The sequence below is a fragment of the Chenopodium album genome, chromosome 3 (genome assembly GCF_948465745.1).
Source record: "Chenopodium album chromosome 3, dcCheAlbu1.1, whole genome shotgun sequence".
Lineage (NCBI taxonomy): Eukaryota > Viridiplantae > Streptophyta > Magnoliopsida > Caryophyllales > Amaranthaceae > Chenopodium > Chenopodium album.
In genome coordinates, this window is record NC_137836.1 from 50826801 (window position 1) to 50851736 (window position 24936).

Sequence of the window (24936 nt, forward strand, 5' to 3'; positions counted from 1 at the left end):
TCCTTTCTTTGAGAACCATTTTCAAAGATTTCCTTTACCAATCAAGGAAAACAATATAGTTTGATTTGGAATTTTAAAAATATAATTGCAAACTATAAACCTTTATCAGGTAAATAACATAATAAGTTTGAAAATTAAAAGGTATTCATGCAAATTTTCAATCTTATTAAATGTCTTATCCACGCATTAAATTTGTCCCCATTTGGCGAGAATAAGTCGATTCCAAGATCCAAAGAAAAAAAGAGTGGTTAAACATGCTTTGGCTTGTCTTAACACTCAATCTCCTAAGGTAAGTAACGCTTTGCTAATGGATCTAAGCCACTCTTGGTTGAATAAATCGTTTCATTTAATGCTTTCTCAACAATTTATTCACTTTTCCACGACATGTTAGGAATCTATCACTCATATCGTTGAGTACAACCAAAACCAACTTGTATGTGATTTCTTGCTTTGGAAAACCCATCGACATTCCTTACGTATCCTAGGGAATAATTGTGATGCCTCGCTTAGGCGTAGACCATCACTACTCTCAATAGGTCGATAAATGTTGTTTTGGAATGGCAATTCACTCAATATTTTAGGGACCTAGTGTTTTGGGTGTTTTTGTCCCTCGGGAGAGTTATGTCACGAAGTCTGATCCGGCTGAGCTGTACCTGCAAAATAACGGAGACTCCGGGTGGTTAGAGCTCCGCCTCCGACGGTCAAGTTAGTAACTTGAAACGGAATAAAGAGAACGGAAAGTTAGGGGGGTATCTGCTCGGATTCCAAGCTCAGGTGTTTCTCTGATGTGAGAGAATGCAAGTGTAATAAATGGTAAAACGTGCCCTCAAAAAGAGGGACATCTCCCTATTTATAGGGTCCTTGGGAATTGTGCCCCTGATTAGGTCACTGTACCCTAATTAGTGGTGGGCTGCGCCGCTTTGCGGCTTTCTCGGGATTTGGGCCTGAAGGCCGCCCTTTTTCCCTTAATTTTTGGAGTGACACGTGTCAAGCAGGGATTGGTCCACTTTGGGCCATCCTAAGGCTGACACGTGTCATCCTCTGATTGGACCACGTGGCGGGGTAAAATTACCCTAAACATTTGCCCCTCACAGATGTGACGTGGCACGCCACGTGGCATCTGTGACACATGTCACGCTCCGGTTGGTGGTAATTTTACCATTAAAGAGTAACCGTTCACCTTCCGATTAAATTACGGAAATTCCCCCGTATTTACCCTCTATATATAGCCGTTTTACCCTCATGATTTAGTACGTTTACAAAAACTTTCTAGAGAGAAAACTTTGAGAGAGCAGAAGTCATCCGCTTGAGTCAAACGCGAGTAAGAAAGTTTGTTCTCCATCAACCCGGCCGGACCCGCCTTTCTTCAGATATCACATCCAAAGGTACCGTCTCTGTCTCTCTCAGCTCTTTTTCCTTTTTCACCGCTTGTACATATTTCTTGCAATAAATGGATGCATCACCAACACACACGGCACAACCTAGGTTAGAGTCCAGCCGGTCACCAGGGACGGCTAAGTCTAGGACTGGGAGTGCCGTCTCGGGGTGTTGGGACCACCCTTTGCCTTGGATTCTGACCAGTTATGTGTCTGTGCAGGACACCATGGCTCGGACAATGCAGACGTCAACTGATCCAAATTACAAGAGCGAAGGCTCAGGCGGCCAAACGCCTGAGGGAGAAACGTCAGGTCAGGGAGGCCAGACGGCTCTGAAGAGATCCCCTCCGCGCGCCCCTTCAACTCCTGCTGATTCCTTCTTGGAGGAATGCGACCAAGGCGGCGACGAGGCCGCCTCTGCCCCCTTGAATCAAAGTGAGGAGGAGACAGAGAGCGACAGCTCCGCCTCTACCTCTGAGAGCAGTGACGACTTACCCTCGCTTCCGGATAGCAAGGAGGAAGAAAGGAAAAAGTGGAACGAGAAGGATGATCTGTTCAACATCCACGTCTCCTCCAAGGACCGGATCCAAATGGAGGAGAACTAAAAAAAATTTACCCAAATACACCCGCTAGGAGACGGGTATAGAATCCGGGTGCCGCCTGAGAATGGCACCATCGCCTGGGAGAACAATGACCAGAACGCCAACAGCTATTTTGGCTGTTATGAGGCGGTGTTCAAGGTTGGTCTCCGCTTTCCCCTTCACCAGGCGGTGAAGGCAATTTTGAGAGGCTACGGCCTCGGAATCTGGCAACTTACCCCCAACTCTTGGACAAACATTCTGGGGTATGTTGCCGCCTGTGAGTTCCAGGGGCTTAACCCCGGCTGGGAGGCTTTTGCTAGTATGCATTATCTTAGCAGAAGCCCAGGCGGCTGGAGGGCGTGGTACACTCTAACCACACAGCCCCAATATATGATGACCTTGGACAAGGTCTCGAAATTCGACGGCTAAAAGCAAAGGTTCTACCTGATGTCAGCTCCAACCAGACGGGAGAATTACGAATTTCGTCTGTACAATAAGAAGTCCGACTTGTTGGGCCGGAAGTGCGCTCTTCCCCGGATCCCAGAGGAAGATTTTGACAAGATCATTGAGGCAGACTTTTTCGGCCTCACAGACGCAACTTTGTCAACCGGGGAAACAATAAAAGTTCCAAAGAACTGGATCCCCAAAAGCGCCTGGTTCAGGGATGAGTGATTCCTAGCCGCCTGCGGGCTAGGACACATGTTTACCAAACGTATGCACCTGAGTTTATATCCGTCTGTAGTAGCTTTTAATTAGAATTGATTTATGATATTGACCAACTTCTCTTTTTGCAGAAGAAGCATTAAAAATGTTGCAGTCGGAGAAGACTCTTAAGCGATCCTCGGCTGTCATTCGCAAGGCGCTTGCGGAAAGGGCTGCGGCTGAGGTCTAAGTCAAGGTAACAAACGCCTGACCCTTTCATAAGTTGATCCTTTAAAATCATTTTTCACGGATGCTAACCGTAACTTTGGTTATTTTTGCAGGGAGGAGAGGTTGGAAAGTCGTTTGAGAAACAACTCAAACGGGCTAGGGAGGAGAACCCCGCCGTTCTTAACAAAATAAAAAAATCCACCTCTGCGTCAACTCCGGGCGCCTCAGTCGGGCATCAGCAGATGCGGATAGCGGGGCGAAACGAGAAGATAGGCGGCAGAGGTTCACCACGCCTGCAAGCAGTTCCCGCTTGGCCGGCTCTGAAGGTAAGAACCCTTTTGAATCCCCGCTTGAGCTGGGGTGGCCTTTACGGGTGAAATCCAACTTTCAACAGACGTCATCTTCAGACGACCGGCAACAAATAGGTGCTGCCTTAGTTTCGCACTCATCACGTATTGATTGTGGTGCAGATCAATCTCCCCGCTGGCCAGACGTCCAGAAGCACTCTCCCCACAGACGGCGCCAAATGATTTGGGTGTTTTTGTCCCTCGGGAGAGTTACGTCACGAAGTCTGATCCGGCTGAGCTGTACCTGCAAAATAACGGAGACTCCTGGTAGTAACTTGAAACGGAATTAAGAGAACGGAAATTTAGGGGGGTATCTGCTCGGATTCCAAGCTCAGGTGTTTCTCTGATGTGAGAGAATGCAAGTGTAATAAATGGTAAAACGTGCCCTCAAAAAGAGGGACATCTCCCTATTTATAGGGTCCTTGGGAATTGTGCCCCTGATTAGGTCATTGTACCCTAATTAGTGGTGGGCTGCGCCGCTTTGCGGCTTTCTCGGGATTTGGGCCTGAAGGCCGCCCTTTTTCCCTTAATTTCTGAAGTGACACGTGTCAAGCAGGGATTGGTCCACTTTGGGCCATCCTGAGGCTGACACGTGTCATCCTCTGATTGGACCACGTGGCGGGGTAAAATTACCCTAAACACCTAGGGTTTCTATGTTAGTTGATTTTAGTGAACTTAATTAATCATCACAACATTCAAAATCCTAAACATGAATCTAACATATAATTCATATATAAATCATCATAAATATATGTCGAAAACATAAATAAAGATGCATTTGGCAACTAGCATGCCCCCTTGAATCTTCAAGTCTTCAAGGGACGGCTTTTGCAACTTCATGTCTTTGTCTTCCAAGAACCTCCGTATTTAAGACATGACCAAAATTATGCAAACACTAGTATCTACGAGTAGGACTAATCTAAATATTAAGGTACAAAAATACTCAACGGTTCGCAAATCGTATTTAGATCTACAAAAATACATCACGGATCACAGTCCCCTAATCGGGCCCCACTAGTTGCCTTTTTATAAAATCCGTGAGAGAATATACATTCCATTTATCCATTCACTATTTGTGAATGGCCCATGCATTTTACCACGATAAAACAAGTAACAATGCATAAAATACGCACAAAATAGTAACTAATCTAGGTGGTTCATCCGATTAACACGCCTGATGAAAACTAGTCAAAGTTGTTTAACCGATCATGTAAATAAGCGCAATTAATAATTAAAGCTCCCACTAAATTCCGCATCCATCTTAATTAATCCAATTAATTAAGCCGGTTAACCCAATTATTTGCTAAAATTGAATTTTTGCAAATGCCACTCAAAAACCTAGACCTAGCCTCCAATATTTATTAACGTAATCAAAACCATATTAAATTAATAAAATAATTATAACGGAAAAATAAGCAAACATTAAACCAATCGTACTCATGTGGCTCACGCATTACTTGCGTGCCACATGCGCCGTGGCTACTTACCCCTTCGCACTTAGCACCAAGCATCAAGCATGCACTAGCCCACGACCCACGCATAACCGCACCAAGCCTCGGCTAGCTCACTTGACAGCCACATATCGCCTGCAGCTATGCAGCCCGGCTAGCCAAGTGAGGGACTTGCCTTGGCTTGCGTGCCTTAGCTTCGGGTTTCCCACCCGATTTTTGCATGACTTTGCAATTAATTCTAAATTAATTTTAGAACTAATTTAATGAGCAAAAGTGACAAATTAAACAAGTCCAACCTTCCTTAAAATTTCACAAAAAGTGCACACAACCAAAATTATTTCCCAGAACCAATCTTTAATAAAATTGGTTTAACTTGGTGCAATAAAATAATACGGGCAAAATAAAAGGGAGTTGGAAAAATGAACACAATTTCATAAAAATTCCAACTTTAATACTTGTGAATCCTTGAAAATTATATCTTCCAATATGAAGATAAATAAATTTCTATCAAAAGTTTCAAACTTTATGATTCCAATCAACTTAAAAATGATCAAATCAACAAAGTTCAACAAAAATTCATTGAATTTAGTAACTTAAAGTTTCAATCACTTAAAACAATTAAATATTGAATCTTTAGTACTTGGAAGCAACAAAGAATAAACATTTCACATTTAATGCAATTATTTGCAAATATGTAAATAATAAAACCAAACTTTCAAACACAAATTACTACCAAGTAATCATGCCTAAAGAGGTTTAAAATTGCATATAAAATAAGGACTGAACTAATTATATAACCTCTATAAATATGCAACGAATTTTAAAGGTTAGAAAGACTTAAAATTTTTCGTCAAAATGAAAAAATCCCTCGAAAGTGCATTTCTGGTTGTTTTTGGCTAAAAACACAGTACTAAAGGGTAAAACCATTTCTAGCACACCTTTTCCACCAAAAATACACTATTTTCGGTCAAAATATAGGTTCGGGAGCTGAAGTCAACTCTACTACGGGATTAAAACTAATAATCCGAGCTAATAATCTAATTGGCAACTTAAAATTAGAAAAATTAAGCCATAAAAACACCTTGAAAAAATTATAATTTAAAATAAACGAGCGAGGCATTCTACTCAGGTAGAGAAAGACTCCATTTCCAAAGCTATCAGCCTTATGAGCAAGATTCCAAAGCAGCCTAGAAATAGCAGCAACATTCTACTCAGGTAGAGAAAGACTCCATTTCACAGAAATAGTGTCAAGAAAAGCCATTCGGCATGTACAGCCGGATGGAAGTAAGAAAACATTCTCTAATGCTCGACAATACATTGAACAAAAGAAGACCCAACAGCTGTTAGAGTCGACATCTACGTCGACTAATCATGATCGCTTTCAGAATACCTTTGTGAGGAATTCTCAGTCTATACATGGGACCCCGTCAAGCGGCCCTCTTGTCCAGTTAGGACCCCATGTAATCATTTCGGTGTAGTATATGGCACAGCCATTATACAGGCCGCCTGCTTTGCCCTACATCCAGCCTGCTTTCTTCGGAAAAATTAATCCGATTAACCACCTAGATTAGTTACTAGTGCGCGCGTTTGTTTAATGCATTATTACTTGTTTGTTGTTGTAAAATGCATGGGTCATTCACAAATAGTGAATGGATGAATGGAATATATATTCTCTCACAGGTTTTATGAAATGGCAACCAGTGGGACCCGATTAGGATAGAAAATACGGACTACGTGCTGTGATGTATTTTTGTAAATCTAAATACGGTCTATGCACCGTTGAGTATTTTTGTACCTTAATATTTAGATTAGTCCTAATCATAGATACTAGTATTTGCATAGTTTGGTTAAGTCTTGAAGACGGGGTTTCTTGGAAGACGAAGCCTTGAAATTGCAAGTGAAGACCTTTTGAAGACTTGAAGATTTCAAGGGGTCATGCTAGTTGCCAATATGCATCTTATACTTATGCTTTATATTTAGGAAAATTTGACATTTGCTACCACTAAAAACACCTCGGTTCACATTTGCTACTGGTTTAATTTTTTATTTTACTTTGGTACCACCTAAATTAGTGTTTGTTAAAAATCACTACCACTTAACAGAATCCGTTAAGTGGGCCTAATATTTCATTAAAAAACAATATAATTTATTTATAAAAAAAACAAAACAAAAACTTTTAAATAAAAAATTTCCAGCCACCTTCCCCTCCCGTGAGCCACCTTCCCCCTCCCCTTGTCGGCGCTAAATATTCCCTGACACCGGCGATTCTGACGCGACGCCCCAGACCACCACCACTGAAACCCCATATACCCAGACCACCGATCGACACCACGTCCAAAACCCAAACAATTACCACTGAAAACCCCTATACCCAGACCACCGATTGACGTCATCGAAGCCTCCACTAAAACCACCGACACCACCTAAACCTAGACCACCCACCTACCAACACCGACACAATCAAAACCACCCACAAACCCACGATAATCACCCAAACCAGCCATAAACTCGAAAAATCCCCAAAACCGCCCACTGAAACCCTTAAATTTGCTTCCCTTCTTGCCGCAAAACCAACATAGCCATGACGACGGCGACGATGTGCTGCAAGTAGTGCTTGCTGGAGGGGAAATCGAATGGTGTTGTGATAAATGGAGATTTAGAGGAGAGAGGAAGAGACAAGTTGGGTAGGGGAAGGGGAGGAGGGTCGATTTCGGTGGAGGAAACAAGAAGGGGGGTCGATTCCGGTGGTGGAGATGGGGAGGGGGCAGATTCCGGTGGCTTGAAGGTGGTTGGAAGGTGCCTGGAGGGGTGGTTGAACGGTGGAGTGGACCCCACTAACGGAAACAGAAACAGAATAAGGCATGTGGTAGTGATTTTTAGCAAAGTCTGATTTAGGTGGTAGTAAAAAAAAAAAAAAAAAAAAAAACCGGTAGTAAATGTGAACCAAGGTATTTTAAGTGGTAGCAAATGTCAAATTTTCCTTATATTTATGCTAGTGCTTATATATGAATGATATGTTAGATGCATGTTTAGGCTTTCTTTATGTTGCGATGATTAATTAAGTTCACTTAAATCAACCAACATAGAAAACCTAGGTCCCTAATAATATTGAGGTAAACTTGCCTTTCCAAAACAATACTTGCACACCGAATGAGTGTAATGGTGGGCTACGCCAAAGCGAGGCACCATTAGTACTTTAAGGAACGTAAGGCACACCAGGTGTGCATGATGGTTTTGGTTGAACTCATCGGTATGACTGAGGAGTCCTCACATGCCGTGGCAAAAGAGATACATCGTCAAAATGCATTGGATGCGACGATTATCTAACCAAGAATGGCTCGGAGCCATTAGCAAGGTAATGCTTACCTTGGGATAACAAGTGTTAGGACAAGCCAAAGCATGCCTAAAATACTTGTTGATCCCTTGGATCTTGGAATCGCCTTATTTTCACAATATGGGGACAATTTTATGTGTAAATAAGACGTTAAATAAGTATTGAAATATGCATGAATTAAATTCAATCTTATTTAAGTATTTTTTGAATGGTTTTTCATTTCAAATTCTTTCAATTGTAGAATCATGTCTTCGAACAACTCAAACAACTAGTTTTCATTGTGCTCAATTATCGATAAGGAGAAGTTGAGTGGGACCAATTTTCTTGATTGGCAAAGGAATTTGAGCATCGTTCTTATGCAAGAACAGAAAGAGTATGTCCTTGATAAGGAAATGCCCGAGGCTCCCAACGAGGAGGTGACTCAAGCTGCCCTAAACCGATGGCAAGTGGCCGATCGGGATGTCAAGTGCGTTATGCTAGCCACTATGTCTCCTGAGCTTCAGAAAACCTTCTTCGAGAAGGAATTGGCCTATGAGATCGTATCTGAGTTACAGAATATGTTTCAAGAGTAGGCTCGAACCGAAAGGTTTGAAACCTACAAGCAGATCCTTGAGACTAAGCTCAATAAAGGAGAGCCAATCAGCCCACATGTGCACAAAATGATCGGATTATTTGAGAACATGGGAAGGCTTGATGCGGGGTACTCAGCTGAGATGGCTATTGACATCATTCTCCATTCCCTTCACAAAGGCTATGACCAATTCAAGATGAACTACAATATGCATAGCATGGAGAAAACCCTCACTGAGTTTCATGGGATGTTGAAGCAAGCTAAGAAGACACTCAAAGATGAGGGAAAACATGATATGCTTATGATCAAGAAGGGCAAGCCATTCAAACGGGCAGGCAAAAAGAAGAAGGGCTTTAAGGGGAAAGGTAAGAAGAACTTTCCGCCTAAGCCGAAAGCTACCAAAGACAACAAGGAAAAGAAGGTAGCATCTTCTTAGTCTGATTCTGAATGCTTCTATTGTTAGAAGAAGGGACATTGGAAGAGAGACTGCCTCAAGCTTAAGGAAGATAAGAAGAACGGAACCGTTGCTTCTATACGTATCAGGTATTTACGTTATAGACATTCACTTCACTAGCTCAGCTTCATGGGTATTAGATACTGGATGTGGCTCACACCTTTGTTCCAATTCTTAGGCACTAAGGAACACTAGGAGGCCAGCGAAGGGAGAGATTGAGCTCCGGGTTGGAAATGGAGCAAGGATTGGTGCTATATCCGTAGGATCTCTTAGTTTATCTTTGCCCACGGGGCTAGTTTTGGAACTTGACAATGTTTATTGTGTTCCCAACATTACCAAAAACATTATTTCAATTTCGGCGTTGGACGCCAAAGGTTTTGAATTTCGAGTAAAAGACCAATCATGTTCATTTTATCTCGATAATGTTTTATATGGTACGACACATTCTGAATATGGTCTTTATGTGCTGTGTTTAGACAAAGATATCTATAACGTCAATTATCCCTCTAAGAAAGCTAAGACTACACAGTCTAGTAAAACCTACTTGTGGCATTGTCGCCTTGGCCACATTAACATCAAACGCATCAAGAAACTTCTACAAGAAGGCATTCTAGACACATTTGATTTAGAATCATTTGAAAATTGCGAAGGATGTTAACTAGGCAAGATGATAAAGAAACCATTCTCCAAGTTAGGAGAAAGGGCTGGTGACTTATTAGGCTTAATACACACCGATGTGTGTGGGCCAATGAGTACACCCGCAAGGAATGGTTATCGGTATTTCATAACCTTCACGGAAGACTATAGTAGATATTGCTATGTCTATCTAATGTCACACAAATCTGAATCATTTAATAAATTCAAAGAATTTCATAGTGAAGTTGAAATTCAACTTGGCAAGAATATCAAAGCGCTTCGATCGGATCGAGGTGGCGAATATTTGAGCCAAGAATTCGATGATCATCTGAAAGAACATGGGATACTTTCAGAATTGACACCACTGGGAACTCCTCAATGGAACGGAGCAACTGAAAGAAGAAATCCAACCTTGTTAGACATGGTACGATCGACTATGGGTCTTAGTGAACTTCTAATCTCTTTCTGCGGACATGCACTTTTAATTCCGGCACTTACACTGATTCGTGCTCTGTCAGAAGCTGTGGAAAAGACTCCATATGAATTATGGACGAAGAAAACTCCTAGGTTGACTTTTCTAAAGATTTGGGGATGCGAAGCATATGTCAAGAGACTCATGTCTGACAAACTTCATCCAAAATCTGACAAGGTTTTCTTTGTGGGGTATCCAAAAGAAACCAAGGGGTATTACTTCTACAACAAATCCGAGAACAAAGTGTTTGTTGCTCGTGATGGTGTCTTTTTGGAGAAGGAGCATCTTTCCAAAATGACAAGTGGAAGGAAAATCAAACTCGATGAAGTTCGAGAGGACGAGCAACAAGGACAAATTGACAATCAAAGTGCTCACGAAGCATCTGTTGACATTGGTCAAAGTCAAAATATGCAAAGTCAAACCAACAATGCAAATGCTCAGTCCATTACCCTACGTAGGTCTCAGAGGTCGAGATCTCAACATGATAGATATCTCGGATTGTTTTTAACCGAGAATCAGGACATCCTAATCATGGATGGAGATGAGTGATGAGTGTCATTTATGGCACTCATAGGGTAGTCTTTAAGGATGATTTCATCTTCCTTTTTATGCTTTCTTATCTTATTTTTGGTCCTTTTTCCTTTAATTCCATTCTTTCTTTAGTTCCTTGTGTTTTTCGTGTTTTCTTTGTGTTTTCCTTTTATTTAGTTTTTTTTCCCTTATATTCCTTTTTGTTGTTTGTTCTTGTAGGTACCTAGGATTTGTCTTTGCAAGGGGATCAAGATGGGCTATATTGACTAAGCAAGGAGGAAGTAATCGGCTCAGAGAAGGCATTAAGAGGGCTTGGAGAGGCCTTGGAGAGGGCATCAAGCCCTGCCAGTCTGCCGCGGGCGCGGGCTCATATGCACCAAATTGGCAAATTTCGACCAGGAACTCTCCGCGGTTTGGCCAGGGGCTCCCTGCGGGCGCGGGTAGCTTGGAGAGCTCGCTCCGTACCAGAGAGACCGCGGCCCTCTAATCACCCTTTGAGAGCAGGAGGCGCTTTTGCCGCGGGCGCGGGCTAGAAGACCCGCGGGCGCGGGTGTTGCCCAGAAAGCCCGCGAAGTTTTTAATGGGTTCCGTACCCATTTTTCCGCGGGCGCGGGGTTTATAAATACACTTGTAGCGGGCGCGGGCGCGGGCGCTAGAAGACCCGCGGGCGCGGGGTTTATAAATATCCTAGAGGGCGCAGGAATCCCGTTTTTCTTCTTTGCCTATAAATACACTTGTAATTCCTTTTTGAAGACAACTTTTAGATAATTTTCATTAGCTTAGTTTTAGAGAGAGAAGTTAGAGAGAAGTTCTTGGTTTTGGATTTGTATTTCAACATTGGATCAATTGTGCTTGGATTCCTTCATTTTCAATCATTAATGTTAGTAAGATTTTCTTCTTCTAGTTTATCTCTTTACTTAATTGATTTAGTTTCATCTTTGAGTTTTTGTATTTCTTGGATTTGAATTTGATATTGTAGTTGATATTGTTTTCTCTTGATTTTGATTTAGAATGATGATCAATGCTAATTCTAGTGATTTGTTCTTGAGTTACACCATGATTAGTGAGTAGATTAGTTGCTAGGGAGAAGGGGAAGCATGCTTGATTAATAATTTGTGCTAGTTGATGATCTTTGATTGATTGAATTGTTGCAATTAAATTGGTTGACATAGTTTTGCATGTGATAAATTATATTAGGAATGATCAACCTATAAGATTAATCTAGATTGCATTGCATTTCTTAATGACATGATCCATCAATTTGAGAATTGCTTTAATTGATTGAGTTTGATTGTGAATTTCCTTGATTAGCCATTCATAGTGACCCCTAGTTTGGCCTCTAGGAGATAGCTCTTGAACTCTCTTGATTGCTACTATTGTTTGTCCTTTGCAATGCTTGAATCAAACGAAGAAATTGTCGATTAGCACGATTATTGAACTAGCATGTGGAACCAATATCCCTAGCATTTAGCTTATTGAATTACTTGATTAGTCTAATTTTGCTATCATAACACCAACCATTTTCTCACTTCAATCTCCGAAATAGCTTGATTTAGGCTAAAGTTAACACCAACTAACTCCTTTGGGTTCGACCCTATACTTACCTATACTTATTTTAGGTTGGTTTAGGATTTTTATAAATAGTGTTTGATTTTGGGATAGGCAATTAATGACTAGTTTATTCCTCTATCAAGATGGCGCCGTTGTCGGGGAGTGATATTGGTGCTTAGCTTTACTTGTTGAGTCTATTTCATTTTAATTGAAAAAAAAAATACAAAAAGATTTTGTTTCTTAAGGCTACATTTGTAGCTGTGCTACTAATATTTTCATTGAGTTTTGGATGCATAATGCTCGTGATCGATCCATTGTGCCTTTTGACCCGGAAATCGAAAGGACTCTTTCAAGGAGAAGAATTACTAGTCGATCCTTGGAATTTAGTTCTTCAAGCAAAGAAGGATTTGAAGAAGAACTAGGCATGGGAGATCAACCAAAAGTTGCTTTGAAAGAATTGGGAATTCCCGGTGCGTACAAGTTTGAGAGTGGAATTGCTCCACCTACAACACCGGCGAATGATTTCGAAATTAGGCCGGCTATGATCGCTTTGATCTAAAGGAGAAAATATAGCGGAGCTAAGAATGAGAGTCCGTTGAACCATCTCAAGGAGTTCGAAAAGTATTGCAACACTATCAAAGTGAACGGAGTTTCTCAAGAATTCATCCGGCTAAAGTTGTTTCCATTTTCTCTCATAGGCCGATTCTTGGAGTGGTTGGATAAGGAGGTAAAGACAAATTCCCTTCAAACATGGGACGAAGTCACCAAGGAATTCTTGTCCCGATTCTACCCACAAAAGAAAACGGTGGAGGCTAGAGCTTTGATTCAAGGGTTCAAGCAAAGACCTAATGAAAGCCTCTACGAAGCATGGGAGAGGTATAAAGAGTACCAAAGGGAATGTCCCCACCACGGAATTCCAACCTATCAAGTCATTCAAATTTTCTATGGAGGCCTAAGTCCTCAAGGCAAATCATGCCTTGATGGGGGTGCAGAGTTCCCATAATGAATCCGACGGAAGAGGAAGTGGTGGACATTATAGAGGACGTGGTTATGTACTATAGAGATTGGCAAGATGGTGAGAGGGATTCAACTAGCAAGAGTGGCTCTTTGGTGTACTCTATAGACCATCTAAATGCGATCAACAACTTATACTCACAAATGACAAACTTGGGGAAAGAAATGACCGCGATCAAGGCCAAGTTGGAAGGCTCCTCTTTTTTACAAGCTTCGAATTCTCCCTCCCAATTTAAGGGGAGAGGTACCTTTTCTAACTCTCAACCCCCTTACTCTTCAAATAATATGCCTATTGGTTGCTTGTTTTGTGATGCATGTGGATCTTATGATCATGACTCTTGTAATTGCCCTCATGCTTCTCCGGAATGCGGTGATGATTTTTATAATAGTGAGAGTGAGAATGTGAATTATGTGTCAAATATTAATGTGCAAAGTTTTGATAATTAAAGAGTTCAATGGAATAGGAATTACCAAAACAAAGGTAATTTTGACAACTATAACCAAGGTGGTGGTTATAGGAGCCAAGGGAACCAAAGTTCTCGTGGCAACTATAACAATCAAGGTTATAGTAGTCAAAATCAAAACCAAAATTATGGTAAAACCAAAGTTATGGAAATCATAACCAAGGTAGTGGAAACCATAATCAAGGTTATGGTCAAAATCAAAATAGGGGTAATTGGAACAATCAAGGCAGGGGCAATTTTCAAAATAATTCTCAAAGAGGTCCCCCACCCGGATTTGTTCCAAAGACTCAAGGTGAAAATTTTTATTCACAATCTTCTTCTTTTAGGACAAATTTGGAGGAAATAATTGAAAATCAAACCAAGTTGTTGAACACATATATGGCCGTTAGTGACAAGAAGTTCAATGAAATGATGACCCACAACAAAATGCTTGAAAACCAAATTTCTCAACTTGCTAGTGCTTTGAAAGACCAAGCAAGCCCTTCTTCTTTACCTTCCCAAGGCCTAGTTCCCAAGAAATCCGTGAATGCTATTGTTACAAGGAGTGGTAAGGTTCTTGAGGAGAGATTGCCTAGGAGGAGTGAAAATAAGGAGGTCCCCAAGGAAGTTTTGGTTGAGAATGAGGGAAGTAGAGCATCTTTAGATGAGGTTGTGGTTGAGACACCAAGAGAGGTGAGAGTAGAGAAAGAGATTGTGAAACCCAAGCTCCCTTATCCCTAAAAATTCATGTGACACAAATTGGATGAGCAATTTGGGAGATTTATTAATATGCTAAAACAACTTCACCTTTCTCTACCTTTCACCGATGTGATCAACCAAATGCCTAATTATGCCAAATTCCTCAAAGACATTTTGAGTGGAAAGAGGACTTGTGATGTTTTGGAGACAATCAATTTGACTGAAAATTGTAGTGCGATCATCATGAACAAAATGCCACCCAAGTTGAAAGACCCCAGAAACTTCTCCATCCCTTGTGCTATTAACAAGATGCAATTTGATAATGCCTTATGTGACTTAGGAGTTAGTGTAAGCTTAATGCCATATTAGGTTTATCAAAGACTTGATCTAGGGGAACTCTTACCTTCTAACATTACCTTGAAACTAGCCGATAGGTCAATCAAGTTTCCAAAAGGTAAAGTAGAAGATGTTCCATGGAGGGTTGGGAAGTTTGTGTTTCCGGTGGATTTTGTTGTTTTTGAAATGTCTGAAGATGCTACCATTCCAATTATTCTAGGTAGACCCTTTCTTGCTACCTCGGGTGCTATGATAGATGTAAAGTGTGCAAAGATTTCCCTTAAGGTAGGAGATGAGGTCATAGAATTCGATTTGAATGAAAGCATGAAATATCCAAGTTCTTCTCTTGAAAATTGCATGATGATTGACTCTCTTGATCATGTTGTGTCTTCCATGCATGAGCACTTGCTCACCTCTAACGATGCTTTTGAGAATGTTTTGTTGAACAAAGACAAGCTAGGTGTACCATAAAAGGAGGTAGCATTGTATGAGGAATTGCTTAATGGAAGCATGGAGGGAGTGGATGAACAATTGTGCTTGAAGATCTCAAGCCATGAAGCTTTGCAAGCGGCCGCAACAAAAGAAGGTAAAGGTGTGCCTATGGTAGAGCTCAAACCTCTACCATCACACCTTAGGTATGAATTCTTAGGCCCAAATTCCACTTACCCCATAATTGTTAGTGCATCCTTGAGCGAGAGCCAAGCTCAAGCGTTATGTTGTGTCTTGAGAAAGCACCAAGGTGCTTTGGGCTATACTATCGATAATCTTAAAGGTATAAGCCCCGCTTTGTGTATACTCCACATAACGCTTGAGGAAGGCACCCTTCCTTCTATTGAACGACAAAGAAAGCTACACCCTCAAATGGGAGAGGTGGTGAAAAAAGAGATCACCAAGCTCTTGGATGCGGGAATCATATTCCCCATCTCAAGCTCTAGGTGGGTTTCTCCCGTTCATGTCGTTCCTAAGAAGGGGGGTATGACCGTAGTCAAGAATGAGAGTGGTGAGCTCATTCCAACTAGAACGGTCACCGGTTGGAGGATGTGTATAGACTATAGACGTCTAAATACATCCACCAAAAAGGATCACTTTCCCCTTCCATTCATTGATCAAATGTTAGAGAGACTAACAAGGCACAAGTTCTATTTCTTCCTTGATGGCTATTCGACATTTTTCCTAATTCCAATCCACCCCGAAGATCAAGAGAAGACAACATTTACATGCCCCTATGGGACCTTTTCTTATAGGAGAATGCCCTTTGGCCTTTGTAATGCACCCGCAACTTTCCAAAGATGCATGATGAGCATTTTTGGAGACATGTTGGAGGAAGAAATGGAGGTATTTATGGATGATTTCTCCATAGGTGGGGTTTCATTTGAAGAGTGCCTAGTTAATCTTGAGAAATGTTTGGCTCGGTGTGTAAAGGTTAATCTTGTCTTGAATTGGGAGAAATGCCATATCATGGTGAAGGAAGGGATAGTTCTTGGGCATAAGATCTCTCATAAAGGAATAGAGGTGGATAAGGCAAAAATTGAGGTTATTAAGAAGCTTCCACCTTCGGTGAATGTTAAGGGAGTGAGATCATTTTTGGGTCATGCGGGTTTCTATAGAAGATTCATCAAGGATTTCTCACTCATTGCCAAGCCCCTTAATGATCTTCTTCAAAAAGATGTTGAGTTCGTTTTTTATGATAAATGCTTGGAAGTATTTAATAGATTAAAGAAGGCCCTAATCTCTACCCCCATTGTTCAAGCCCCAAGATGGGATTTACCCTTTGAATTGATGTGTGATGCTAGTGATTGGGCAATTGGAGGTGTTTTGGGACAAAGTGTGGACAAGAAGCTTTATGTGATTTACTATATGTCCACGACACTAAATGGGGCCCAAGAGAATTACACAACAACGAAAAAAGAATTCTTGGCCATTGTTCATTCTTTCGAGAAATTCCGGTGTTATTTGTTGGGTTTCAAGACCATTGTCTTCCCGAATCATGCGGCTCTCAAGTATCTCTTTGCCAAGAAAGAGTCCAAGCCAAGGTTGATTCGTTGGGTGCTTGAATTACAAACTTTTGAAATAGAGATTAGGGATAAGAAGGGTGCGGAAAATGTTGTGGCGGACCATCTTTCTCGCCTTGAGGGTGATCAAATTCATGATGATGGTCTACCAATTGAAGATAGAATGCTTGATGATGTCTTGTATTCCATTAAAGTTAAGGATATCCCTTGGTATGCCGACTTGGTGAACTTTCTAGCATGTGGGGAGTTTCAACCTTCTTTCTCCAAGAACCAAAAGAAGAAGCTCAAGAGGGAGGCAAGACATTACTTGTGGGATGAACCAATCTTGTATAAACGAGGGGTGGATGGATTGCTTCGGCGTTGTGTCCCGAATGAAGAGGTGCCAAGTGTTCTAAAGATGTGCCATTCGGATGCAAGTGGCGGTCATATGGGCGTTTCCAAAACCGCCACTAAGGTTCTTCAATGTGGTTTGTGGTGGCCGCATCTCTTCAAAGATTCATGGGGCTTTGTAAAGTCATGCGACCGATGTCAAAGGGTTGGAAATATCTCCAAGAGGAATGAGATGCCTCAACAGCCTATTCTTGAGTTAGAGGTGTTCTGGGGTATTGACTTCATGGGACCATTCCCATCTTCATATGGAAATTAATTCATACTTGTGGCTGTGGACTATGTTTCTAAATGGGTTGATGCCATTGCCTCCCCTACTAATGACCACAAAGTAGTGTTGAAGTTGTTCAACAAAATCATCTTCCAAGGTTTGGCATCCCTAAGGCTGTGATAAGCGATAACGGATCTCATTTTGTTCACAACGCCTTCCAAAAGATGTTGAGGAAACATGGAGTGCATCAACGGTTTAGCCTTCCATATCATCCTCAATCGAGTGGCCAAGTCGAGGTCTCCAATCGTCAAATAAAGCTCATTCTTGAGAAGACGGTTGCAAGGAATATAAAGGATTGGTCGAACAAGTTAGATGATGCTCTTTGGGCTTATAGGACGGCTTTCAAGATGCCTATTGGTACCACTCCATATCGCCTTATCTATGGCAAGTCTTGCCATCTCCCGGTGGAGCTTGAACACCGTGCTTTATGGGCAATCAAAAAGATAAACTTTGATTTAGAAAGTGCGGGGGAGTAAAGGTGGTTGGATCTTCATGAGCTAGAGGAGCTTAGACTTGATGCTTATGACTATGCTAGCACCTATAAAGCTCGTTCCAAAGAAGCTCATGATAAGCTTATTGAGAAAAAGGAGTTTTCTGTGGGTGATAAAGTCCTCTACCACTCAAGAATGAAGTTATTTCCCGGAAAGCTCATGTCAAAATGGAGAGGTCCTTTCTTGGTGAAAGATGTTTTTGCTAATGGCACCGTGGAGATTTCTCCTTTTGATTCCTCATCTTCTTTCAAGGTTAACGGTCATCGGCTTAAGAAATATTTTGATGGAGTGTTTGTTGGTCTTATTCATAAAATGATTCTTTTCAAACCTTCTTGAGTGGGGTGGTAAACGTCGAGCTAACGACGTTAAACAAAAGCGCTTACGGGAGGCAACCCGGATTCTCACCTTTACTCTCTTTCCCTTCCTTTCTTTTATTTTTGGTTTTTTTGTTGATTTTTGCTCTTACCCTTCCTTGTGTTTTTGGTTTGTTTTGTAGGGTGCCTTCATTCATCATATATGTGTTTGATGAGGGTGATAAGAGGTTTTAAAGTGCAGGGGAGAGGGCACCCCGCGGGCTTGGAGAGGCCTCGGGTGCCCTTGCTTTCAAAAAGTTGAAATCGGATCAGTAGCTCTCCCGGTCTCTCCGCGGGCTCTCCGCGGGCGCGGGTGCCTTAGAGAGGGCGCGGGGGAAAATCAGAGAGGGTGCGACTCATTTTCTCAAATTTGGATTGGGAACTCTGCGCGGTTGCCCCGCGGGCGCGGCAATATTGGAGCTGGCGCGGGAAAATTAGAGAGGGCGCTGCCCCTGGTCAAGTATGAAATTTTCGAATTTTCCAGAAACTCTCCGCGATTGCCCCGCGGTCTCTCCGCGGGGGCGGCAATATTGGAGCGGGCGCGGCTTTGTCGAGAGAGGGCGCGGGCATCTGGGTTTTTGTATACCCGATTCCTTTCTCTTTCTCTTTCTCTCTCCTCTCTTATTTTCCCTTTCACTCTTAATTTTCCCCATTCTCTCTCTTCCTCCTCTCAAACCCTAACCCCCAAATCATCTCTTTCACTCAATTTTACTCAAATTCACCCTTGTTTTCTCTTAAATTTCCATCCCAACTTCCTTCATACTCCATTTTCATCAAGTTTACTCTTCTTTCTTGTGGTTTTCTTCGGGAATTTCGAGTATACTCGGTTTTGTGCTTGCTTTGAGTCTTCAATCTTGGTATACTTCTCACCTTTGTTTTATTTTTGTCAATTTCAATTGATTTTTATGCATTGGTTGTGAGTGGCCTTGATTAAGCTTGAGTATGATGTTTTTGGTTGTTTGTATGGTGGTTTTGGAATTATTTTGGGTGTTTTTGTGCTTCTTTTTGTGTTAGATTGTTAATATTTTTGGTTGTTGGATTTTTGGTTGTTTGTTGCTTGTAACAGGTACTTTGTAGTTTGTGGTGGTTTTGGGTGGTCTTGTGAACGGAGATTTGTTCACTTTGGTGGTAGTGTTGAATTTGGGTGGTTTTTTGTGATTCATTGTGTTGGTTGAGCTTGAAACTATGGATTTGTTGAGGAGAGTTAAGAGTAACAAGAAAAGTTCAAACCAATCTCCCGGCCAATCCTCTCGTAGCCAACCTTCAAACACCGAACCCCCTCAAAACCAAACTACTCAAGATAATTCCCCACCTCCTTCTTTACCCGTTCTCAAAATTCATTACCGGGCTAAGCACGCCGCTATCTATAATAAAATGAAATCCTGGAAATTTAGACCGACCCGCAACTATTTTCCCGAGGATATGGAAAAATTGGGTGTTGATGCCGATCTTAACATTTTGCTCCATAATCTTGGTTTGGATGAGTTTGTAAAGTCATCCCCCCGAACTTATTTGGAACCATGCATTGAACTTTTCTCCACCTTTGAGTTTAATATGATGGGGGATACCGACTATATCATCTCTTTTTAACTTTTCAATTCCAAGCATACCATGAAACTTACGGAATTCAACAAAGCCCTTGACTTCAACCCAAATACCGACATCTTTGAGCCCTTGGTTGCCCCTCACAAGACTGATTACAATGAGGTTGCTTGGTGGAGAGTCATATCTAGGAAGAAGGCGTTTGACTCTAAGGAATCGCTCACTAGCGAGATCATTCACCCGACTCTTCGTATTCTCCATCGGATTCTTGGTTATACAGTGTTTAGTAAGCAAGATCTTGGGAAGCTTTCGAGGGAGGAGATCTTGGTGCTTTGGATGGCTACAAGGTCGGATTTGGGGCCAAGGTTGAATTTTGGGTATCTTTTCATGAATTGTTGTAAATTGATCATCAATGGGAAGAAGACGGGTGAGATTCATTGTGGTGGTATGATTACTAGATTGGTGTATTATTTCAAGCAAGAGTGTTTCTTGAGGTCTTGCACTCCGATTGGAAAGAGTGAGGACATGTATTTGTATATGAAGCAACTTAACACCTTGCGCTTCATTTCTAAGACTAAGGGAAACGGTGGGTACTGTTTCGGGGGTTTTCTCCCTTGGGAGAGTTACAACACTGAGACAGGATTCAGCAAAGGACGCCTGTACCTGCAAAGCAAACGGACCGCCGGATGGTCGGTGGTCCGCCTCCGAAGATTAAGTTAGTAAGTGTTCGGTAATAAAATGTGCGGAAGTAAAGTTTATCTGCTCGGATTCCAAGCTCAGGTAAAGTGCTGTGTGTTCCTTGAAAACGACAGCTTTGTGATAAGTGACGTGTTGTCTCGTATTGCGTGTATATTCTCTGTCTTGTCATAAATGTAAGAATGTCCCTATTTATAGGGTCCTTTTGGAAAGTGTGCCCTCCCTAGGATCTAGTGACCTAGGGATTAGGGCACGCCGTTTTTGAGGGCCCCTTGGGATTTCGGCCTTGAAAGCCGCCATTCCCAGGGGGCAATATCTGCTCGACACGTGTCGCCATCTGGATGGTCCAACTAAGTGCCCCTTCTAGTGACACGTGTCATGCTCTGATTGGGCCACTTGGCAGGGTATAAAATACCCAAATCATTTGCCCCTCACAGGAGTCACGTGTATTGCACGTGGCTCCTGTGATAGGTGTCAGTATCCGAGTGGTCGAATTCAAAAAATTACTGTTGGAGGGAAATTTTTAGGGTTTTACCCCCCTATAAATAGTAAGGTTTGACCCCCCCTTAGATTCACACCTTTGCGAATCTCTGGAGAATCTTGGACTTTTTTACTTAAAGAATCTCAAAATTCCCTAAGTGTTTTAACTTTTCAAGCATCCGACACTCGGCCAACTGTCCAACTGTTCTTCAGCCAATCAAGCGTCTTTCACTCTTCTTCTAAAGGTAACACCTGTTTTTTCTTTTACTCTTCATTTTTTCTTGGTTTTCGAAAAAAAATGGTTCCCCAATCGCTTGCGGCACGGCATAGGATAGTGATCAGCCGGTCACCGGGGCCGGCTGAGTCTAGAACTAGCAATACCGAATGCTTGGCCAAAGACCTTGCTTTGCGAACTTCTCCGAATCCGACCGTTTCCGTGTCTGTGCAGGACACTATGGCCAGAACCAAAAGAACAGCAAGACAATATAGCTCTGATGGAATTTTCTACCATTCGAATGGGTCGATTGTATATTCAGACGGCTCAATAAGGGTGCCTCGAAGTGAGGTGTCGGAGAATCCTGACAGCCCTTCGTATCTTCCTCCAACCCCCACCTATTACCATTCGCCCACATCTAGTGGAACTCCAAGTGATGGAATCCTGGGGGAGGCGGATGAAGAATATCAACCCGGGCCTTCTGGACAGGCGCCGGAAGAGAGTCTGGGGGAGGACCCCGCTGGCACTAGTCGGCGGTCCCCTAGCTCTGATGAGAGCTCTGATGACGAGTCGGCCTCGTCATCTTCTTCAGAGGACGCCTCCATAACTTCGGAGGAGGCAAGAACGAAAATAGATTCTGCCAGGGAGTCCCTAGCAGTGGATAAGGGGGAAAGCTGGGCCGAGCCGAGCGCTTGGAGAGAGCCCCCTACTATCATCATGTTCCGCCCAGCAGGCGGAGCTCCATGGAATCCGGCCTTGCCAATTTTAGGCGCAAGGTCGTTCTGGGCTATGGCTATACTTTGTCGGTCCCTAATAAGGACGACACCATTACTTGGCCGAGCCTGGCCAGCTTTGAGGACAGAGCATTCGGTTGCTATGAAGCGGCCTTCCAAGCTGGCCTCCGCTTCCCTCTCCATCCGGCTGTGGAGAGGATCTTGGATGGATACCAACTGGGTATCTGGCAACTTGTACCCAACTCCTGGATTAATATTCTGGGGTACGTTGCCGCCTGTGAGATGCTGCAGGTGGAGGCGAGCTTTGAAGCGTTCGCCCACATGCACTATCTGAGCAGGGCGCCTGCTAGGGGCGGTGAGGGCTGGTACACCTTGACCATTTGCAAGGGGTACATGATGGCTATTGCCAAAGAGAACAAGTGGAAAGACTGGAGAGCTAAGTTTTACATAGTCAAGTCTGCCTACAGCCGCCTGAACCAAAAGTATAACAGGTGGAATAAGAATCCACCTCTCCTAGCAGGCAAGAGTGCATTGCCGCCTATTCCTAGGCAGGCAAGGGAGGAGATCATGGACAAAGGGTTGTTTACCGTGTCCGTGAGGACGAATGATGAGGGGGACAAGGAGGTCACCCCTCAATGCTATCTCTTCTTGTACAAATGGTTTGAGGAGGGAACGTTCTTAGCCGCCTGTGGGCTAAGCTCTAAAATGCCGAGAGGTAGTCGACCGTCTGTTTAATATGCAATTTCATTTTGCTTTTCAATACTTGTTTGATGGTGCTAACACTTGTTCATTTTTGCAGACAAGGCAATGGAGAAGCTCTCGGCCTTAAGGAAGCCGGTTGTATCTGCTGCTCGATACAGATCAAATGTCCTAAACAGGGCAGAGGCAACCACCCACACCAAGGTGGATGAGCAGAAAACTGGCGGCACCCCCAAGGTGAGAACTTGTTATACTTTTCATTTCTGACTAATGCTAAATTTGTCCGAATGATTTCTGACTTGTTTTATCTTATGTTGATGTAGGGTGCCCCTACCAAATCTCCCTCAAAACCATCCGACCCTAAAATCCAAAAGACAAGGGCGGGTGATGTGAGCGCATCCGGCAAGGGCGGTCGGAAGGACATTGCTCACAAGCCCAAGAGAGGCCCAGAAGCCTCCTCTCTCGAAGCTGATAGGGGGATCAGCAAACCGGATGTCCAGAGGACATCGAAGGGTGGCTTCAAGCAACCCACCACTGCTGTCGGCTCAACAGGAGAGAGGGGGAGTTTGGGGAAAGAGGAGGAAGGTCAGGACGACGGTAAAAACCATTCGCCATTTTTTTTCTTCCATTTAGATATACTTGTGTTATTTTTCTAAATCTCTTTCCTTCTCAGTCCCTGTGCAGAGGCCGACTGTAATCCAGATGGCCAAGTCCATGCTGAGGGCGGTTGATCCTGACGACAAGGCGTCTGTCAGAGGAGTCGGCACTCTGGACTTGGATGGCATCTTGGGGAACCTCTGCGAGGTATGAGTCTTAACTTAAGCAATTCTTTTTTTATTTTTATTTTTTTTTTTTTTTGCTCAAGTCTTTATCCGCCTGGTTTTAACCATTCGGCTCTTTTTGCAGGCCATGCTGCGCGTCCAAGGGCTCTGGCAACCCCTCAAGGACAAGTCCAAAGAGGTAACAGCCGCTAATGCTCGAGCCGAGTCCGCCTTGGATCGAGCTCAATTTGATATTGCTCAGAATGAGCTTCTGACGCTTGATATGATGTATTCGCAGGCGAAAGCCAATCTGCAGCTGAAGAAGGACCTGGACTTGGCCCGCTTACACATCACTTCCCTTAAGAAAGAAGTCAAAAGTCTTAAGGAGAAGCTCGAGCCTCTTCAGGATGCCAAGGAAGAGGCCGAGAGAGCCAAGCAGAGGGTGGGCCGCCTAGAGCAGCGCCTCGCCAACCAAGAGCATCAGCTGAAGACCAAGTTTGAGTCCGTAGCTGAACAAGAGAGAGAAGCTCTAGTTAAGAAAATGATGAGCGACTATGATGCCATCATGCAGGACACTTGGGCGGCTGTGCAGCCGGACTCGGACTATCAGACTTGGAAATCCAAGTTTGATGAAGCCAGCAAAGCATTCGACGCTCGCCTTCTTGAAGAGGCTGAGAATGCAGCTAAGGCTGCTGCTGAGGCCGAGGAAGGTTCTGGAGTCGTCCTCTAGCGGAGAGGAGGAAGATCAGGTGGAGGGACGAGAGAAAAATGATGAAGAGCAGCCGAAGGACAACAGGCCGGCTGCCAATGAAGAGACTCTCCCCTGATCACTTAAGATTTTTATTTTTTCTGTGGCCGAATGGCCATGTACTTGCTTTTCCGGCCTGCGTGCCGAGTATTGATGTATCTTTACCAACCGAGGGGTCGGGTACCTTGACAATTTCTCTGGCTTTGCTAGAAAACAATCTTAACCAATCGTCTGATGGCGATTGGTCTTTTTAATTTAAATCATCCGGCCATTTGGCTGAAGTTATTCATATTGTTGTCATTTGCATTTTTGAATTTTTCATTGCATGTTTTTGGCTAAGTATTATAACCTGTATACCATGCGAATGTTCTTGCCCCTGGACGGATGTCGAGTGGTTTCGGTTTATTGGATTGATTGAATTAGAAATTATTGATACTTAGAAGAGTATTCATGGTTTCTAAGTCAATCAATTACTATGGTGATTGCCCCAAACCACTCGGCAGACGTCCATCCAGAATTGGCAACTTTAAAGTTTTCATTCGGCTATTGGCTCAAACAAAACTCAAATTTCCAACTTAGCAAATTTTGCTAGGGGAAAACTTCCGCCTGTTTTGCCCCGTGAGCTAAAAATAGGCGCATCCGGCCATAGGACTCTTTTATATAAGATAAGTTTATAACTTAGCAAATGGTCTTTAAAAAGAATTGTTCGCCTGTCTTGCCCCTAAAGCAAAGAACTGGCGTCATCCGGTCAAAAGCCTCATTAGGTGCTTAAGTAGTTAACTTGTATATTAACAAGCATGTTCCGCCTGCTTTGCCCCTGGGCAAAAACAAGCGCATCCGGCTTAATGCCTCTTTAGCCTCTACTTGTGAAATAATGACCAT

The 24936-nt window shown here is 42.9% G+C and overlaps 1 non-coding gene across 1 annotated transcript; it reads right to left on the reverse strand.

Moving 5' to 3' along the window:
* Window positions 1-12983: 12983 nt before the first annotated feature.
* On the reverse strand, window positions 12984-13089 carry LOC145625959 (small nucleolar RNA R71). Its single transcript, XR_014110849.1, has one exon. It is a non-coding gene; the product is annotated as a small nucleolar RNA R71 (small nucleolar RNA).
* Window positions 13090-24936: the final 11847 nt, after the last annotated feature.